General features: G+C 46.8%; 1 non-coding gene across 1 annotated transcript; it reads left to right on the forward strand.

Moving 5' to 3' along the window:
• The first annotated feature begins 4,944 nt into the window (after positions 1-4,944).
• TRNAM-CAU (transfer RNA methionine (anticodon CAU)) lies at positions 4,945-5,016 on the forward strand. The gene has a single exon. It is a non-coding gene; the product is annotated as a tRNA-Met (tRNA).
• Positions 5,017-9,429: the final 4,413 nt, after the last annotated feature.

The raw sequence follows: 9,429 nt of genomic DNA on the forward strand, positions 1-9,429 counted from the left end.
GGCAAAACATGCCTGGCTAAGCGTCCACCTTCTGTAACACGGGACGCATCATACAGAACATGGAAATAAAAGAAATAAAAACGGAGTAACAACATATACATACAGCTACATCTACAAACACATTCGTTATGTAAAGTAGATATAACTAACAGTAATTAAAGGTCTTCAAGGAAACCACTTAATTTCAGGAGCTGTGGAAAGAACATGTTGAATCATCAACGGACAATACATATTTATCAAGAATCTTCTTGAAGATTTCTAGAGTTTATTTATGACAGGTATGATTTCAGGAAGATGATTAATTTAGGTCTGCTATCTGATAGGCCAGATTTTGCGCGCCAAAGTTAGTACGGATCTCCTCGTGTGTCTTTTGTGTGGTCTAATTCATAATTGTCCCTCCCGCACACAGTAGACAGAAGCTACAGGCAAGCAATCAAAGGGTCAATACGCACGGTACCGGGGACAGCGACCAACTTCTTTAGAGATGAACATTACGACAATGTCAACACTGGGCACGCTGCCCATAGCCACGAGTCTGTGGGCAGCGTTTCTGTAGCCGCACCGTTTTCAGAGGCGTTGATCATTCTTCCAATTGGCCACGCACAGACCGTTATCCTCGGGAGGAATGTTTAAGAGGGACAATAAATGAAAAAAAAATTATGGCTGCTGTAGGATTTTCTTCACCAAAAACGACGCCGTGAGCCGCTTAGGCAAAAAAAAATAGGGGGAGGAGAACTTGAGAGCACTCTTACGCGCCTCGGTTTATTGCATTCGGTTTCACCAGTTCCTGCTGTCTGATTAACGTAGTGAGCCCCATCAGCAATGTTCTATATGTGCGGTCGTTGTGAGCACGTGTTTTGATATGACCAATATGTGATATGTGTGAATTGGGATATGTGTGAATATATGTGATGTGTGAATTGGAGGAGAATGTCCTCGAAGTAACTCCTTCGGTGCTGTCGCCTGGAAAATTGCGGTGAAGGCGATGCAGTAAGAAAGCGTTCCAGGTCAAACAAAGCGACTTCGCACGTACCTTACGATGGACCCGATTTGAGGAGAGTAGAAATGCGCGCTCTCTCACTCACAAATGCGCACGTATAGACAAGTAGAGAATGTACTGAACGATACGACGCCAAACGCTAACTCACAGTACAAGCGCGGGTTCGACGTTCGTTCTTTGCGTCTGCTTCTCCTATAAATGTCCAGGTCTCATTATCTCTTGACGCACCTTGATCATTCGTGCGCAGTGACCCTGCAGACACCAACGTTTCCTCATTTCTCACTTAAAGGACCATAAATTGGTATAAAAAGCCAAGGACAACCACGCAGACATACGCTAGCCTCTTTCTTTCGGGACTAGGGTGATAGCAATAGTTGATGAGCTTAAAATAATTGGGCATAACCTTTTCAGCAGATAAGACCTGGACTGGTCACAATGAATCATTATCAGATTACTTCTAATAAGCAGCAGGTGCACTATTCCGATGCAAGCAGTTTCTGCCAGTTTAAGCCTTTCTGCAAATTTATCACACTGCTTTTGCATCTCACATTAATTGATGCGCGCTTATGCGGGATAAAACTAGTTTTATATATGCGCACATTATTAATCGGATGCAAATGAAAACACTGCGGCACATTGTCAATTTGCCGCGACCACAACCAAGTCGCCAATATTTTACTGACATTGGTGCCACGAATATATTTGAATTTCGTTTGGTGCACTCAATGTTTTTTTATGGTGAGAATTGTTAAGCCCTTTTAAGTGCTGGTTCCAGCCTAACCGCACAGAGAAGTGATCCTTGAACCGGTGCATTAAACCGATGGCTCATACCACATCGCCGTGTGGGATACATACTGCCACCACTTGCCTATCAAGTTACCTTCCTGCTAAATAAATACAAAAAGAATGTGTTGATTACTTTACTTTTACTGGAAGAGAGACTGCGAGTTTTTTTTTTAAATTTGCGATATTGTCCTGTATTTGTCATATGCAAGTTCCAGTGCTTTCCAGTTACATTGTTATATAGCTGCTTTTCCTGCTGAACAGACGCCTTGAAATATAAGCTGCTTGTTTATGCCTGGGCATTGTTGCTATGTAAACTTTCATTGGCTGTGGAACTTGTGGGTGACCACCCTCGCTCAAACAGTACGCGACTGCTATATTGCTGGGGTGCCCCGAACCTGGAGTTGGGAATACAAATTTGTTGATTGAATGCTTGCTTGATTGATTGATTAATTGACTGGTGTCTACTGCGGCTAAATAAAGCATTCGAGTGATAGTCATTCCAATAGCAGTCTCCTTATAGTATGAATTTATCAGCTTGCTTCATTAAGACCCAAGCTCTCAGCGAATAAAAATGACGCGTGCCCTCTCTTCCCTCAAGTGATACAGTCCGACTTCTAAAAAAAACATGTTTGGTCGGCGCCCCAACCGAGAACTCTTCACTCATCGACAGCCGGTTTGTTTACTTCTGGTGGCCGCACTCGCTTACCCACCCGTCATCGCAATCGCTTGTATACCTTTCACCGCTATCACTGTGAGCGCATCATGAACTCCGATCTCAAACCGCGAGTCCTGCAAGGGACCACTGCGGTGGTCTCCGAAAGCTACAAACATGCCCTGCGTAGAAACGCGCATCTGAAAGCCGGCGATGGCAGTGATGACTCGTTGGCTCATAGGACTCTCCCGTCGCACGGGAGGTGTAGCCGTGACGTCATGTCCCGAGGTTTAGCCGTGACGTCATGCTTGCACGGAATGGAAGCGCCGGGCTCTTTGTCACTCACCATGACATCCCCGGACTCGTGTTTTATATATTTGTGAAAAATAATTCCAAAAACCGTCACTACGTAGGTGATTAATAAACTTGAAGATTAAACAAAGTACGGATTTTTAAATTTATTTACAAAATTCTGGTTACGTTTGAAAGACTCATATCTCGTGTGAATGATCAAAAGTATTCGTTATACGCACTGAACACATTTACGGAAAAGCTTGAGAACCGTTTCAGAGTCCTTTTTGGGGGCCTATGCGACCGGCGCTGATGTTTCTGAATTTCCGGACATTGCATCCGGCTATTCACAGGCTGGTGCAACAGGCGGCACAAAGGTAGTACAACCCTTGATATCATGTTACCTGGGAACAAGAGAGGTATGCTGGGGCCAGCGCTTTACAGCCATATGTGAGGTCAGATTCCGCGGCCTCGGCCTCCAGTACAGAATATGCGTCATCAGTGGCCGCTACAGCTTTCTGTTGCGAGATTTTTCTCAACATGGGGAAAGCTCTAGTGTGTAAAAAAAAACAGGGTACAAGTTGTAGTTGATCTGTATCGGTGTGTTGCCGCACTATAACGGCCAAGACTCCTCTAAATACACAAAAACGGGTCTTTTGTTATGGGGACTGATCAACATACCCGAAAAAAACCATCACTAAGGAAAAATTTTTTAGACTGTCAACAGACTGTCCAGTCTTTTGTGATCAAGTCTAGAGAGTTCCTATAAACAAATCTTATAGACAAGCCTTTAGAGAATGGAAATACTATACGCCGTTTATAGGCTATCTATATATTTATGGCTACACACTTTTGTAGATTTTTGCCTGTAGACAGTAATCAACTTTGTAAAGCCACAAAAGTTTATAGGAAGGCAACAGAGTCTGTGAAAAGTCTATGGAAAGTCTATAGACCACATATATTAGGGATATAACAAGGTTCGCCAACAGCGAAATTGATGCGGTTGACGTTACAGTCCCTATCTGAACAAGGATGGAGGCGAGAGGGAAACAAGAAACACTTTTGTTTCCGAGGCCCAGAAAATCCCATCATGAGCCTTCAAGTCGCCCAGATTGATGCCGAAGCCTCGACAATGTTGCTGAAAAGACATGCTCTGGAACGGCTCACCAGAACGAATTCAGACACATGATCCTCTACAGCCTCGAATTGCATTCGTGTCTGCATGCTTGGAAAACAAAAAGATATGGAAAAAAAATCTATTCACCCGTAACGAAAAGGAGCACCCTTGGAGTACAGACTGCAGCTAGTATTTTCTATGCTACCGAAGCCATGCAAATAGACACATAAATATAAAAATATCAGAAAATAACTCGAATATAACAGTACAAGTGCAATCAGACCATGTTTGGAAAGCGGCTGCAAAACCAGCAAAATGAAATATGTGAATAATGAATTTATTTATATATGTTTCGAACAGGTTGTTTTCAAACGCAGCAAGCAATTTGTGGAGCATGCAGCACAACATACGGATTTTGCATGGTCGCACTGGCATTTCTAATTCGCGTGCGACAGGGTTCATGAAATATGGCCCCCTGTATGGAGCTAACTGAGCACTTACGAAGACGTTCGATGATTAAAACGAGAAATTAGATGTAGCAGGGCAACACACCCTCGAGCTGGCGCTGCCGGTTAGGACGGACGCGGATAGTCTAGCCCGCTCGGCCGCTGCTGTCAAGGTCGTTCACTTCCTCAGGTAGCGACCGGCTCCCATTGCAACTGTACGAAGGGCATTCGGTGCCGTGCCTAGGTTCAGGAGGCCCAACTAAGCCTCTGAAGAAACCGGTTTATAAGATCAAAAGCAGAGTGGCGCAGTGGAAGCGTGCTGGGCCCATAACCCAGAGGTCCGTGCATCGAAACCACGCTCTGCTATTGTTTCGGTTTTTTTTCTTCTATCCTTTTTTTCTCAACAGTAGGATTCAATCTGTACTAGAATTTGCATTCTAATATAGGCTACATTGAAGTGCACCGCAATCATCAGAGTGGCGCAGTGGAAGCGTGCTGGGCTCATATCCCAGAGGTCCGTGGATCGAAACCGCGCTCTGCTATGGTTTTTGTCTTTTTTCTTCTATCATTTTTTTTTCAACTTCAACAGTAGGATTCAATCTGTACTACAATTTGCATTCTAATATAGGCTACGTTGCAGTGCAGCGCAATCAGCAGAGTGGCGCAGTGGAAGCGTGCTGGGCCCATAACCCAGAGGTCCGTGGTTCGAAGCCACGCTCTGCTGTGGTTTTTGTCTTCTTTTTCTTCTATCCTTTTTTTTTCAACTTCAACCGTAGGATTCAATCTGTACTACAATTTGCATTCTAATATAGGCTACGTTGCAGTGCAGCGCAATCAGCAGAGTGGCGCAGTGATTCGACTTCCGGCCACCGAGCGTGACGGACGTGCGATGACGGGCTCCGTTGGAGCAGCTACAGCGGTCATGTCTGGCCGCGGAAACAGGGCTTTTGCCTCGGATGAAGAGTATCAGGTGATTCTGCCTACCCTTCCTACAGGACGTGTTGTGTTGAACACAGTTTTTTTTGCACGCTGACGTGCGGGCCCGTCCTTATCGGGTCGAAGATTTCAGGGATGCGCTGGCTCAGCTGATGCTGCTCCCCGAGGTTATCGCCTTGGGGGCGTATCGCATGAGCCATGTATGGGCTGTTACTTTCGCGAGTGCTGAGGCGGTGACGAAAATTCTTTCTGCCGGCGCACTGAAAGTCGAGGACCGCCGCTGTCTCTTCATCGACCCGGCAAACCAGGACGTCCGCGTCAAGCTGCACTGGCTGCTGCACAACGTGCCCGACGAAGACGTGAGGGTAGCCTTTGCTCCGTACGGCAAGGTGAGCGAAGTCACTAAGGAGCGGTGGCGCGCCCAGGGTGTCGCCAGCAAGGGGTCAACAACACGCTTGTTTTCATTGAAAATGAATCCTGGCGTGAAGCTGGAAGACCTTCCTCACGAAGTCAGGGTTGGCGGTGAGCTGGCTCTCGTGGTTGTACCGGGCAGAGCTCCGCTGTGTCTGCGCTGCCACGGCACTGGGCACATTCGTCGTGAGTGCAAGGTTCCACGATGCGGCGCCTGTCGTCGCTACGGGCACGAAGAAAGCAGCTGCTTACGCACGTACGCGAGTGCTGCCGTCCCAGTCAACACTGACATTTCGTCCGAACTTGTCATGAACGAGGCTGACGCGGAAGTCGCTGCAGCAGAGGCAGGGGACAGAGTTGAGAAGACCCCAGCTGTGCCCCCTCCGGAAATATCCACAAGCGTAGAGGAGCCCAGCAGTAAGCGGCAGCAACAGGTAGCGCAGCCTGCAGAAGTCAAGGCGCCAACGGACGAAGTCTTGAGCAGTGGGGCGTCAGCTCCCGTCGTTCCCCAGCATGGTGACAGCATGGAAGTGTCACATGCATCAACCAGCAACCAAGCAGGGAAGCGACCGCACGAGCACAGTGCGAATGGAGAGCCCAAAGTGAGCGAAGGCGACGAGCTGCCGCAGAAGACTGTTGGTGTCAGGCGAACGACGTTGAAACCGCGGCCGAATGTACAGGCCGATCAACGAGCGGCGGCTAAGCCGCCGCCTTAGTTGGAGTGAGTGCCCTGTGAGTGGTTTCTGTGGGCGTGAGATGGCCTTTTTCGGTAACGGACTGCATGGGCTGATTTTCCAGTCCATACGCAAGAGGCACTTGTGCAAGAGACTTTGGATTACCGGCACCGCACCCATCGAGCACCTCAGACTAGGCAAGTCACCCGCACCGTCGCCTTGTGTCCCGAGGTATGCACCATATGGCTCCTGTACCTAAACTAGATGGCTTCTACACCTCTTAGAGCGTTGCGCATTGCAACAATTAATGTCAGGGGACTGGCTTCCAAGAAGCGTCAGTGCCAACTAAGCCGGCTGTTCGTTGATAATGACCTAGACATAATAGCCGTACAGGAGACGAAAGTTGAAAGACAGGAACAGGCGGACCTTATGGTGCAGCCTTTTACGGCACGCTACAATGTTTGTGTGTGCCATTCTTCTGGCACATCGGGCGGTTGTGCTGTATTTATTAGGAATTCTCTGGGGATTGTCGAGCAGAATTTAACTGTGTGTCAAACTGGCCGTTTGGTTGTAGTGGATGTTTTTATTGCAATTTGCTAAGGAGAGTCATATGCGTGTATGCCCCTAACAGGGAGAACGAGCGCATGGGATTTTTTGAGCGCCTTGAACAATATGTGTGCTGTGAGCGGTTAATTGTGCTTTTGGGCGACTTTAACTGCGTTTGTAAAGCAGAGGATAGAATTACAAAAAGACTCCTTCGTGACAAAAGTGCGGAATTGTTGAATTCGATTGTGCAAGAAAATGGTTTAGATGATGTTGCTGAAGTTCTTTCGGTAGCGCCGCATTTTACTCACTTCCAGGGTGAAAGTCACGCGAGACATGACAGAGCGTATGTGTCGCTTGATCTGATTCCTTTGTGCAATAGCTACGAGGTAAAACATGTGTTTTACTGACCACAGCTTAGTTACGTTTACCCTGGGGAACAAAGACAAGAAATCTCGTTTCTCGTGGGACATGAGGAAGTTTAACGCACAGTTACTCGAGGATGAACGCTTTGACATTAAAGTTAATGAATGCATTAAAGCATTGCTATCAGCAGAGCCTGGGAACTGGGTAATTAGGTGGGAAGATTTCAAAGAGCAAGTGAAAATAAACGCCATTGAAAGGGCAAGCATCATATGCCACGATAAACGTGTTAAAGAAAAAGAACTACATTGCCAACTTGACTTGCTCGTAAGCCTGGAAAGTTCCCAGCCGGGAAGATATAAGAAAGAAATAAGAGATACAAAAAGTAAACTTGAGATTATCGAAAAAGACAAGTATACAGCTGCCATGATACGGGCCCGTGCTGAACGCCTCTGGCTTGACCAAGTACCTACTAAACGCTCGCTTAGTGACGAAAAGAAGTACGCGACTCAGAATGAAGTAAGACAAATCAGGTACAGAAACGAGGTAACAAATGATAGCAAAGTGATTCAGTTGGCGTTTGTTGAGCAGTATCGGGAATTGCTTGGGCGGCGACGGCTTGAAGAAGAGTGATTTGCAAACACGTTCTTGTCCCGTATGCCAAAACTAGGAGACGATATAAAACAAGGGCTGGAGGTACCAATCAGCGTAAGCGAAGTGGGAAGAGCAATCGAAGAGATGAGTGCCGGAAAATCTCCCGGTCCTGACGGCTTAGGTAGTGAATTTTATAAGAAGTTCAAAGCCGAACTCACCCAAGCCCTCCACTGCGTCTTCACCGAAATTTATGAGACAAAGAAAATGCCACCATCATTTAAAACAGCACACGTGGTTTTAATACCCAAGAGTGAGGACCAGGCTAAACTTCTGTCCGTTGTTGCTTATCGGCCGATAAGCCTAACCAACGTTGACTATAAAGTGTTTATGAAGATTCTTGCCAACAGACTGCAGAAGGTCATAAAGGACCTCGTAGGGCCCCATCAAACGTGCGGTATTAAAGGTCGCACCATTGGAACAAATGTGCACATTGCTAGAACTGTTCTTGAATGCTGCGATGCCTTCAGGGGCCGAGTTGCCATGATACAGCTTGACCTTGCAAAGGCCTTCGATCGAGTGTCGCACGACATTCTTTTCGCCATTCTAGAATATGCCAACGTCGGCTCTGTGATAATACAAGGTGTACAGATGGCGTACGACAACTGTGTTACCCGAATTATAGTGAACAAACAGCTGACTGAACCTGTACCTGTGTGTTCTTCGGTCAGGCAGGGTTGCCCGCTCTCGCCTTTGCTCTTTGCGATCTACCTTGAGCCTTTTCTCTTATCACTGTTGCACAATGATGGGATCTGCGGTTTCACTCTTCTGTCGGCGCAAGTAAAAGTGCTTGCTTACGCTGATGATATTGCTGTTTTTTGCGCGGATCAAGAAAGCGTTAAAGAAGTTGTGAAAGATGCGGGGGAATATTGCAAAAAGACTGGGTCCGAAATTAACTGGGATAAGTGCATAGGTTTTTGGCATGGTGATTGGGACAGCACACCTGCCGTGTTTGCTAACATGAAATGGACGACCGCCCCTGCGACGTACTTGGGGGTACCCTTGGAGCACTATAAAAGCAGTACGGAGTTGTGGGGTGAGATAACTTAGAGTGCAAGGAGAAAAGCGGATGGCTGGAAAGGATGTGACCTTTCTGTTTTTGCGCGCGTAAGTGTGTGCAATGTATTTTTAATAGCCAGAATTTGGTATTTATTGCAGTTCGTGCTCATTACCCGAGCAAACCTGCAGAAGCTGCATAGAGTGTTTGCTGTCTTTATTTAAAGCTCAAATTGGGAGCGAACAAGTCGAGTTAATCTGTTCCTTCCGGTCAAAAGGGGCGGCCTTGGTCTTTCTAATTTGTTTCTGAAGCAAGTTGTCTCAAGATTTTTGTTTCTACGTGATCAAACCGATCCCTTGTTGCGCACAATGTTGCAGGTGCGCTGAGGCAACGTGTTGCCGGAATTTGTTGTGTCCAGTTACCCGGCCACGAATCGTGCTGTAACAGGTTTTTTGCGTGAAGTTGTGGCAGCCTTTCGCACTTTGAGCGCTCACTTTTCTACACAGTATCTATCTGCTGTACCCAGGAAAAAAACTGTACAGGCTGTTTCACACTTGTAGGG

Source organism: Amblyomma americanum, chromosome 3 (assembly GCF_052857255.1).
Source record: "Amblyomma americanum isolate KBUSLIRL-KWMA chromosome 3, ASM5285725v1, whole genome shotgun sequence".
Classification (NCBI taxonomy): Eukaryota; Metazoa; Arthropoda; class Arachnida; order Ixodida; family Ixodidae; genus Amblyomma; species Amblyomma americanum.